Source organism: Pteropus alecto, unplaced genomic scaffold (genome assembly GCF_000325575.1).
Source record: "Pteropus alecto unplaced genomic scaffold, ASM32557v1 scaffold131, whole genome shotgun sequence".
In the NCBI taxonomy this organism is placed as follows: domain Eukaryota; kingdom Metazoa; phylum Chordata; class Mammalia; order Chiroptera; family Pteropodidae; genus Pteropus; species Pteropus alecto.
The window spans coordinates 20,730,307-20,742,813 of NW_006434709.1; positions in this window are offsets into that span (position 1 = coordinate 20,730,307).

Below are 12,507 nucleotides of genomic sequence, written 5' to 3' on the forward strand. Positions count from 1 at the left end.
GGGAAAGCAGTATAACCAAAGTTAGCGTGAGAAGGTATATGTGGTGTGCAAGTTAGCACAACTGTCATAAAAGGTTTATTGCTGCAAGTGTGGGAAAGCTGTACAAGGCAGTCTCTGCTCAGCCACACATGAGAAGTGCTCTCATCCCATTGTCACCACCATAAAATCTTTATAGAGGAGAGCACAGACTTTTTCAGTGAGTGACACTGAGTCAATAACTCAATGTCACTCACCAAACACTCATGAAGCATGAAGGGCTTTCTCATTTTCAAGTGTGGGTTTGTCAAAATCTTCCAGGAAAGCCAATAGTCATGGCAGAATGATCTCTATGGTGCCTCTTGGAAGGAAAGCTCTCTCAGATTAAGACTTCAAATCTAAATACATTTTTTATTGCCTACCTTTCTTTAGTAGGAAATATGTATTGTAAGAAAGTGCATTTTCTACTGAGAGCCACTATTTCCCAAAGTAACACCCACACTTCAGTGAGCCTGAAACCTAGCCCTTACAACATTGAACTGTTAAAATATTTTCTTCGTTCGTTTATATATTCATTGATATTTTTGAGCAAAGAGATAGAGAGGTAAATAGGACAGACTGTTATGGAAGTAACAATGTAGTAGGGGCATGAAATAAACTGAGGGACAAGGGGAACAGGCAAAAATGCAGAGTTTGGGTGGACAGGAATTCAAAGGAGAAATTGGGGATAGAGCTATAATCTTGAGGTTCATGGGTACCTCAATTGCAGTTGAGCCATAGGAGTAGTAGAGATTGCCTAGAGAGAGTGTAGAAAAGAATAAGATTTAGGACCAAGGCTTGAAGCCTATCACTGTTTTTTTAAACATGTAACAGATATTTATTGAGATATAATTCACATACCTAAAATTCAACCATTTAAAGTGTACAATTTAGTACTTTAATATGTTCAAAGAGTTGTGCAACCATCACACATATCTAAATCCAAAATATTTTTGTTACCCCATGAGGAAACCCTGTACCCCTGTTAGTGGTCACTTTCTATTTCCACCCCCAACCCCAGCCTCTGACAACCACTAATCTATTTTGTGTCTCTATGAATTTGCCTCTACTGAGCAGTTCACATAAACGGGAGCATATGATATGTGACCTTTTGTGTCTGGCTTCTTTCAGTTAGCAAAATAATTTTGCAGTCTATCCATGTTGCAGCATGTATCTGTACTTTATTCCTTTTTATGGCTGACTAATATTCCATTGTATAGATATACCGCATTTTGTTTTATCCATTCATCAGTTGATGGACATGTGCATTGTTTCAATTTGGGGGCTATAATGAATAAGAATAAGGCTGCAATGAATAAGTTTTTATGTGAACATATGTTTCCAATTCTCTTATATACCTAAGAGTAGAATTACTGGGTCATATGGTAACTTTATGTTTAATTTTGAGGGAAACTGTCAAACTGTTTTTACAAAGCAGCTGCATTGTTTTACATTCCTGCCCATAATGTATGAGAGTTCATTTCTCCACATCCTCATCAACACTGATTATTGTCTGCCTTTCCGATTATAGCCATCTTGGTTGGTGGGAAATGACATCATTTTGGTTTCGATTTGTGTTTCTTTAACAATGTTGAGCATTCTTTCATGTGTTTATTGACCATTTGTATATTTTCTTTGGAGAAATATCTATTCAAATCTTTTGCCCATTTTTAAATTGTGTTATCTTTTTAGTATTGAGTTGTACAAATTTTTAAATTCTAGATACAAGTCCCTCATCAGATATATGATTTACAAAATTTTTCTGTCATGTTGATGGTATTCTTTGAAGCACAAACATTTTTAATTTTAACGAAGTTCAATTTACCTATTCTTTCTTTTGTAATTTGTGTTTTCAGTGTCATATCTAAGAAACCATTGCCTAATCTGAGGTCACAAAGACTTCAGATTAAGCTACATTTTCTTCTGAAACTTATCGTTTTAGCTTTCACATTTAGATTTCTGATTCCTTTTTGGTTAACTTTTATATGTGTTTTGGAGGCAGGGATCCACATTTATCCCTTTGTATATGGATATCCAGTTGTCTCAACACCATTTGTTGAAAAGACTATTATCTCTCCTTTTAATTGTCTTTACATCACTGTCAAAAGTCAAGTGACCAAAAACGTAAGAGTTTTGTTCTGGATTCTCAGTTCTATTCTACTGATCTTTATGTCTATCTTTATGCCAGTACCACACAGTCTTAATTTGTAGTAAGTTTTGAAATCAGAAACTGTGAGTCCTCCAAGTTTATTTAATTTTGTCCTCTTGATAATAACCATGCTTATAGGTGTGAGGTGGTATCTCAGTGTGATTTTGATTTACATGTCCCTAATAGCTAGTGAAGTTGAGCATCTTCTCATATGTCTGTTGGCTATTTATATTACTTCTTGGGAGAAGTGTCTGTTTAGGTCCTCTGCTCATTTTTCAATTAGATTGTTTTTTGTTGTTGTTGTTGAGTTGTATGAGTTTTTAATATATTTTGGATGTTAGCCCTTTATTAGAGGCATTATTTGCAAATATCTTCTGTCATTCAGTTGATTGCCTCTTTGTTTTGTTGATGGTTTCTTTTGGTGTACAGAAGGTTTTTAGTTTGATATAGTCCAATTCATTTATTTTTGCTTTTACTTCCCTTGACTTTGAGGTCAAATTCATAAAATCCTCTCTAAAAACAAGGTCCATGAGTTTTGTGCCTATGTTTTCTTTTATGCAATTTATTGTTTCAGGTCTTATATTTATGTCTTTGATCTATTTTGAGTTAATTGGGGTATATGGTCACAGCAGTCTAGTTTCTCATTCTTTTGCATATGGCTTTCTAATTTTCCCAGTACCACTTCTTTTTTCCATGTTCCTAAGTATTTTATTCTTTTGGATGCTATTATAAATGGAACTGTTCTCACAATTTTACTTTCTGATTGTTCATTGTCTGTTATAGAGATAACTGATTTTTGCATATTGACCTTGTATCCTGCAACAATGTTGAACTCATTTATTTGTTCTAATAGCTTTTTATGGATTTCCTAGGATTTTTCTGTATACAAAATCACATCATGTGTAAATAAAGCTATTTTTATTTCTCCTGTTCTAATCTTAATGCATTTTATTTCTTTTTCTTGCCTAGTTGCCCTGGCTAGAATCTCTAATATAATGCTGACTAGAAGTGGCAAGAGCAGACATCCTTGTCTTATTCTCAGTCTTAAAGGGAAACTATTCAGTCTTTCATCATTAAGTTGATGTTAGCTGTGGGTTTTTCATGAATGGCTGCATTAGTTTTCTATAGCTGCCATAACTAATATGACAAACTTGGTGGCATAAAGAAACACAAATGTATTATCTCCCAGTTATATAGTTTAGAAATCCAACATGGGCTTCACTGGGCTAAAATCAAGGTGTCAGAAGGGCTGTGTTCCTTTCTGGAGACTCTGGGGGAATCTTCCTTGCCTTTTCCAGCTTCTAAAGGTCACCCACATTCCTTGGCTCATGGCCCCTGTCCTCCATTTTCAAAGCCAGCAACATGGCATCTCTCTCACATTTCTTCCATAGTCACATCCTCCTCTGGCTGAGTAGCAGGAAAGTTTCTCAATTTTAAGGATTCAGGTGATTATACTGGTCCCATATTAACTTTCTTAATCATAGTCCCATCTGCAAAGTCCTTTTTCCCACAGAAGGTAACATATTCACAAATTACAGAGATTAAGGTATGGATATCTTTAGGGGGCCATTATTTTGCTTACCACTTTCCACTCTCTGCCCCCCAAATATTCATGTCTGCCCCATATGCAAATTACATTTACCCCATCCCCAGGTCCCCCAAATTCTCAACCCATTAAGCATCAACAAGTCTAAAACCTCGCCTAAATCTCATCAATTCAAAAGTTCCCAATACCATTACCTAAATCATCAATAAAAGTTGGGTGAGACACAGTATTATCTATCCTAGAGCACAGTTCCTCCCCATATAGACCAGTGAAACTAAAGAAATAAGTTATTTTCTTCCCCTCTCCCCCCAAAAAGGTAAGACAGGCATAGATATTCTGGTTTAAAAAGGGAGGAAATGGAAAGGAAAAGAGTCACTGGTTCCCCAAAATGTAGAAATCCATCCAGGCAAATTCCACTGGGTTTCAAAGTCTGGAAATAATCTTCTGGGGCCCTCAGTTCCAACCTCTGGGTCCATGGTTCCACCATCTGAGCCTGAGGCTCCATCTTCTGAGCCATCTTTTCTTTTTCATGAGAGGTAACATGTGTTTGCAGCTGGATAGTTTTATCAGCCTGTTTCCTGCCTGCAGAATTTTGAGGGTCCAACAGCTTGCTTTCATTTTGTTCTCTCTTTGTCCCTTTTGGTCCAAGCTGGCAGTGTTTCTGCTGGTATAAAATTCTTTAGAATCTATTATTCTCCCATTAAACAAGAGATCTCACCATAGATTCTTCCTAAACAAACCCATCTCTATTTGGGGCTTCTGATGAAATAGCTAGGATATCTCATACATGTACAATATATGTATCTCTAAGAGCTTTTTCTGTAACTAAATACTCTAACTTTTTTAAAAAAAAATTCTAAGGTATTGGCAAGAGGTTTTCCAGCTACATAACCCTCCATGTTTCTCCTATAATATACTTCCCTGAGAGTAAACCTCTTACAGTTTAAGTCTTTTGCAATCTAGATAAGCTGAGAATTTCCCAAATCACTAAGTCCTGAATCCCCTTTTTAAAAAAATTCTTGCTTCAATTTATCTTTTCTCTTGCATTTTACTATAAGCAATAAGAAAAACTGGGTCACACTTTCAACACTTAGCTTGGAAATCTCAGCTAAATGTTGAATTTCATCATTTACCAGTTCGGCTTCCCATATAACTGCAGGACAAAATTCTGCTAAGCTTTCTGCCACCGTGTAACAAGAACCCCTTTCCTCCAGTTTCCCATAACATGTTCCTCATTTCCTTCAGAGCCTTCAACAGCAGCACCTTTAACACCCATATTTCTACTAACAGTCTGTTCATGACGATTTAGGTATAATCTAAGGCAATTTATGTTTTCTCTACCATGCTTCTCGTTTCCTTCCGAGTCCTCATTAGCAGAGTTATTAGCATCCACACTTCTACTAAGAGGCCGATCAAGGCAATCTAGGCTTTTTCTATCATACATCTCAAAATGCTTTCAGCGTCTGCCCATCACCCAGTTCCAAAGATACTTCTGCATGTTCAGGTGTTTGCTACAGTAGCACTCCACTTCCACAGACCAAAATCTGTATTAGTTTTCTGCTAGTATGAGTGTTAGTATTTTATCATCTTAAGGAAGTTCCCTTCTAGTTCTAGTTTGTTGAGTATTTTTAACATGACAGGGTGTTGAATTTTGTCAAGTGCTTTTTCTGTGCCTCTTGAGATGATCATATGGTTTTTGGTCTGTCAACTTTAAAAGACTGTGTAGAGAGAAAGGATCCTGCAAAGGAGAGAGAAGTAGCCAGACATAATAGAGAAACCAAGTGACTGCGGTGTTACTGAAGCCAAAAGAGAGGGTTTCAAGGAGGGAATGGCCAAGAGTATCAATACTGTTGAGAGGTAAGATGAGATAGAAACTAAAATATGCTCTTTTTTTAATTGAGGTAAAATTGGTATATTATAGATATATATAGATATATATATATGTATTTTTCATGTGTACAACAATATAATTTGCCATCTATATACTCTACAAAGTGATCACCACCAAAAGTCTAGTTACTGTCCACCACACAATTGAATCCATTCACTCCTTTTGCTGACCCCACTGACCCTCTTCGACTCTGATAACCAGCAATCTGTTCTCCGTATCTATGAGTTTGTTTTCATTTTGTTTTGCCTGTTCATTTGTTTTGTTTTGTTTTTTAGATTCCACCTATGAATGAAGTCAAACGGTGTTTGTCTTTGTCTGATTTATTTCACTTAGCCTAATATCTCCAAGATCTATCCATGTTGTCAAAAATGGCAAGATTTTATTCTTTCTATGGCTGAGAAATATTCCTTCCATATTTATGCCACTTCTTCTTTATCTCTTTGTCCATCGATGAACAACTTAAGATATGATTGTTCCATATCTTGGCTATTGTAAATAATGCTGCAATGAACATAGGGGTGCATTTATCTTTTTGAATTAATGTTTTTGTATTCTTCAGATAAGTTTCTAGTAATTGAATAATTGGATCATATGGCATTTTTATTCTTAATTTTTGAAGAAACTTCATACTTTTTTCTATAATGGCTGTACCAATTTATATTCCCACCAACAGTATATGAGGGTTCCCTTTTCTCTACATCCTCTCTAACACTTGTTGATCTTTTTGATAATAGCCATTCTAACAGGTTTGAGGTATTATGGTTTTGATTTGCATTTCCCTAATAGTTCATGAAGCTGAACATCTTTTCATGTGGCTATTGGCCATCTGTATGTCTTCTTTGGAGAAATGGCTACATATTCAAGTACTGTGCCAATTTTTTAATTGGATCGTTCGGGGGTTTTTTGTTGTTGAATTGGAAAACGCTCACTCTGATTGGTTTTGTGGAGGTTGTTTATGAACTTGGTGATAGCTGTGGTAGTGGGATGAGGAGGCAAAAGACTGTTGAGAGTGGGAGGGGTTTCCTAGATTTCAGGGAGCCTAGGGCAAAAGCCAGAGGATGGTGATTACACCGAAGTGGTTAGCAGCAGGAGAACTTATTGAACCTTTATATAGTGGAGTTTGGGTACAATTTGGCTGAAGCAGGGAGGGCTAAAAGTATGTCTTCAGTGTCTGAGATTTTAGAATAAAATTCTCAGCTTTTTCTGGAGTTAATAATGGACATTTCCAGGCCTCAATTTCAGGAACCAGTTCCTGCCCTTTGTGAAGATATGGTGGATGGACTCCCACCTGCCTCAAACCGTGAATGAAACTAACTGTGCTGTGAGAGGTTGTCCCATCTTGATAACACATCCAGGCTTGGCCTCCACAGCTGAAGGTGGGCTGAAATCCACATGCGGTGTCTAGACTTTTGATGACTCCTTAAAATGCAAAGCTTTTTTTGTGGAAAGGGATGGAATCTTGGCCTCTGGGGGAGGCATTTCCAGTCATCAGTGGCATCATCATCTACAATGAGAAAAAGCCAGCCCCACACAGTCCTCGGGGCCCAGCCTCCTGACTACAATCTTGGGTGGGGCCTCCCACTCGACAGGACCTGGGAGACCCCAGTGTTCTGCTGTAATGCTCATTTTCCTCTACCTGGCAGCCTTGTTTGATTGAACGTTTCCCTGGGATATTTATGTGGAAACCAAAGAAAATACTCCAGGGTCGTTTTTAATAAGTGCCAATCCCTCCTAGGCTATCTGCAGCCATAAACATTTACGTCTAATATCCCAAAGAAAATGTTAATGCAGTCTGATGTGGGGGCGACGGCACACAGATTAGCCTAAACAAAAACATGAGGGTGACAGTTCGCTTTTTTCTTCATGAAGCTGCATTCACTCATTTTTGACATAAAAGTGCAATTTGCATATTCTTTCAAGTCTGTTTAGCTGCAAACACATGTGTGTTTGGGGCACAGAAATTTAAAATTTGTAAATTATTCAGAAACTACTGCCAAATTGTAATCAAGTGGTAGGAAAAACATTCTACACTCAATAGTTGTATGTTCAGAGGGGAGCCTTTCTCAGGCTTGGGAAACATTTTTAAATACACTGGTGCTTAATCAACTCGGAAAAAGCAGGGGGAGAAATGTTTACTTTGTTAGTAACAATTTAATATAGATGTTAGGGTTTCTTTTTCTGTTTATTGAACATTGCAGAAAGGAACGATTTTAGTATTGTGACATTAAATAAATAAGGTGCCTTCCTAGAGAAAACTAAACACTGTGATTAAGCTAAAATAGGAATTCCTAATGCCACTCTAAAAACCTTTTTAAGCCAAGAACCGTAATTACTAGAAAGCAATCCAATATAATTTAATGTATGTATACTATACCTTGCCAATTGTAACATTCAGTATGTATTCATTGCATCTCATCTTTGATGTCCACCTCCTCCTCATTTCCTCTTTTATTTTGTGCATCTAGCAAATATTATTCTGAGGGCCTACTTTTTGCAAAGCACTGTGCTAGACACCTTAGGGTACGATGAAGTTATTTATGGAGATATGTACACGGGTAAGTGAGTAAATGTGTGAGAGGTGGAGGGATGGTAGACATTGGCAGGCATGTTGAGTGTGGACAGAGAGTGAAAGCGCTTGCCTCAAGTTAGATGGAGGGGCAATGAGGAGAGAGACCACTTTCACTTTCTGGCCAGAGATGATAGTGACTTGAAGCTCATTGATGCTGTACAATAATTATGGCATTTCTTCCATGACTGTAACTATGCAATGTACACAAACAGATTGATGCAACCAAATTAAGTTTTTAAAATAAGTCGAATTCAGTCCACCCAACATCCACTTCTCCTACTTGGCTGTTACCAATGGCAACCTCAAGCAGTGAGATTGAAGTGGTGTGGGGAAATTGCTGTGACCATTTTTGAAAAAAGTCTCCTATGTATGAGAGTATTTCTTTAATGGAACCAAGTTGTAAATGGGAAGCCAGATTATTTAAACATCAAACAAAACAAAACAAAACAAAACAAAAACAGCAGATAAATTCAAAGATTAACAGGGTGGACTAGCAGATATAACTGAAGATTGGAGCTGACTTCTCTCATCCATAATTCCACTCATTCACTCCTTTCATTTATTCATGTGTACACTCATTCAAAGAACACCAATGGAACACCAAATTGGCAAATTACAGAGTTAGAATAAAAGACAGAAACCCTGCCCTTATCTTGTTTGTGCTTAGGTAGATAAATATAGGGAAAATTGCTTTCCAAAAAGTCCCAAAAGATCAAGAGGCAAAATCCGACATAAGCAAAGTTTGTTTTGAGACCTCTGAATTCAAGTTCTTGAGCATTTTACAGTGATTTTCTAAAAATATTTCTTCAGGCAAGATTTTCTTGCATTTTCTATGAAGGTGATTCACCACGTGGTTGCTAACGTGCATATCTACTATGCATTGGTGTTGTATACATTTTTGTGTATGTAAACATTTAATATCAACAGGGGCATTCAGAGAGAAATCATATTCACATCATTGCTTCAATTAAATTATTTAATATTCTTTTCAATTAAGTCCTCCTTGTCCAGACATTTTTTATGGCTAATTTTACATATGACTTGAATTAGAACCATCAGTCTACAGAGAGATTATTTGGAAGTCCTTTCAAAAAGAAAAATAAATAAAAGGCCATAAAAAGGGAAAAGGAAGAAGTAAAACTCCTTATTTGCAGCTGCCATAAATGCATATGTAGAAATTCCAAAAGGATCTATAACAAACTATTATAACTAAAAGGGAACTAAGCGAATTAATAAAAGGTCAATCTATAAAATTGTATTTCTATAAAAGAGCCACGAATATGGAAAATTAAAAAATTTAAACCCTATAGCTTTATAATAGTATTAAAATATGAAATATTTAGTGATAAATTTAACAAAATGAGTGCAAGACTAAAAGTGCAACGGCGACAACGAATTTGGGGGGAAAATGAAAAAGGAGTTAAATAAATGACACGGCCATGATCACAGATGGATGGATTCAAAATTATTAAGGCATTAATTTTCCCTGAACTGATAAGTTCAATGAAATCAGAATCCCAGAAACGTTATAGTTTTTGAAATCAACAAGTTGATTCTAAATTTTATATGGAAATGCTAAAGACCTAGAATAGCTAAGATGATCTTGAAGAACAAAATTGGAGAATTTACACTACTAGATTTCGAGTCTTACAAAGATGGAAAGCCATAGTAATTAAGACAGGATAGATAAATAGACCAATATTCCAAAATAAAGTGCAAAAATAGACCCACCGATTTGCTCACCTAATTCACAAGGAAAGCACCAATGCAATTCAGGGGGAGAAGGAATGGTCTTTTGAATAACTGGTGCTGAAACTTGGATATTTATAATGGGGAAAGAAATTAAGTGTGAACCTCTACCTCACCCATGGCACAGAAATGAATTTGAAAAGGATCATAAATTTAAATATAAAAGATAAACCAATAAACTTTCTTTCTAGAAGCAAACATAGGAGAATATCTTCATGACCTTGGGGTAAGAAAATATTTCTCAAAAAGAACATAAGGCAGTAGTAGCCCTAAATGAAAAATAATTGATTAATTGAACTTTACTAAAATTGAAGACTTCTGTTCATCAACAGAAATTATTGAGAATAAGAAGTCAATCACCAGACAAATATCTTTGAACAGACAGGAAAAGAGCTCATATCTGAATATATGAAAAATTCCTACACATCCATACAAAAACTCAACACAATTTAAAAATGTATAAAAATATTAAGCTGGCACTTTAAAAAAGAGAATATCCAAATGGCCAATAAGCATACAAAAAGATGTTGAACACTAATACTCATCAAGTAAATGCAAATGAAAACCTTAATGAGATGCCACTCCACACACCCTGAATGACTAAAATAAGATGACTTTCAATACCAGATATTAGTGAGGATATAAAGTAGCTAGACTTCTCAAATCTTGGTGGTGAGAATTTAAAATGATATAACCAGTTTTTAATATTATTTGATAGTGTCCATTAAAATAAACAAGTACATATCCTACAACCCATCAAATGTACACCCAGTGTATACCCAACAGAAAGATGTGCACATATTCACAAAAAGACATGTACAAGGGTGTTTTATTCATAATAGCCAAAAACTAGAAACAACACAAAGACCTGTCAACAGGAGAATGGATACATAAATTGATAAATTAAGGTATGTAGGTATGTGTACCTAAATATTTGTGTATATGTGAACATACAGAGATATATACATATATGCATATAATTGAATGCTACAAAGCAATTTAAAAGTATAAATTACTGATAAGAACAACAAGGTGGATGAATCTCAAGATACTGTGTTGAGTGGAAGAATCCAGACATTAAAGGGCACACTCTCTAATTTGATTTATATTAAATTCACGAGCCAGCTAAACTACTTCCTGTTGATTGAAATATGAACAATAGTTACCTCAGGGTTTGGTGTAGATGAAGAGAGAACATGAGGGAATATTTTGGGGTACTGGAAGGATGCCATATCTTGTCCTGGGTATATGTATCATTATGTAAAATTTTATCAAGATGAATATTAAGATTATAACACATACACACTTAATATATATATTATACCTCAATAAAAATAGTTAACAAGAAAGAAAGGAAAAGAAAGGAAGGAAGAGAAGGAGAGAAGAGGAAGGAGACAATAAGGAAGGGAGGAAGGGAGGAAGAGAGGAAGAAACAGAAGAATTTGATTACAATACCACATTAGTGAGCTTTTTAAAGGAAAAATTTAATAATTCCTTAAACACAAGTTCAGATCAAGAGAGACTATATATGAACATAAATATATACAATAAAAAAGATCTCATTCACTATAACAAAATAAGTTACTAGATATAGGTGAAGGAATACCCTTACGACAAAATATACAGGATCCATACAAAGAAGATTGCAAAACTTTACTGAGAGATATTAATGTCTTGAATAAATGGAAAAACATGTCATATTTCTGTGTGAGAAAAACTAATAACCACTTCAATACCAATTCTTATCCTAAATTATATCTTTAACATTATCCCAAATAAAATAAAACAGAAAATGTTTAAACGACAACATTATTTTATAGTTCACGTAAATAGAGTAGATACGATGTTTTAAATAATGGCGATTATAGGAATTTTCACCAACAAGACGTTAAAACCGAGATAATGTAAAGCCAAAATTATTTTAAGATTATACTTATGAATATATACCTTACATTTCTTTGCACAGAAACAGATAATACGGTAACAGAACAGAAATTCAGTAATGTACCCAAATGTATAATTTGAATTGTGATCAAGGTAGCTTCCCAAATCAGTGGAGGATGGCTAGATTATTTAACAAATAAAGGCAATGGTTTAATAATTTGTAAAATTAAATTTAAAAATATACTTATTAACTTAAAATAAATTCAGGATGGATTAATTTTTTTAAATTTTAAAAATAAAGTTACCAGCATGGTGGACCAAATTGCTGAAGAAGCCCCCAGATTTCCTTCCATATTTCCAAACACATGAAATTTCTGATTTAAATATAATTCATAACCAGCCTCTCTCAAAATTAAAAAAATGAAATTAATAGGTACCAGAAAATGGAAAAATAAAGTTAAAAGCAAAGCTGTAAAAGGGAGTTAGAAAGCAAATGGCCTGTAATGTTATTGGACCCAGATATATGCCCAAGGCACTCAGGTTTTTATAGAGGTGCTTAGCCTATTTGCATTTATATAATTATTGATAAAGAATTATATTAGTTTATATATACCATCTTGCTATTTGTTTTCTATTTGTTCCCCTGTTTTTGTTCATTTTTCCCTCTTTTCCTGACTCTTTAAATTATTTTTTAGTATTCCATT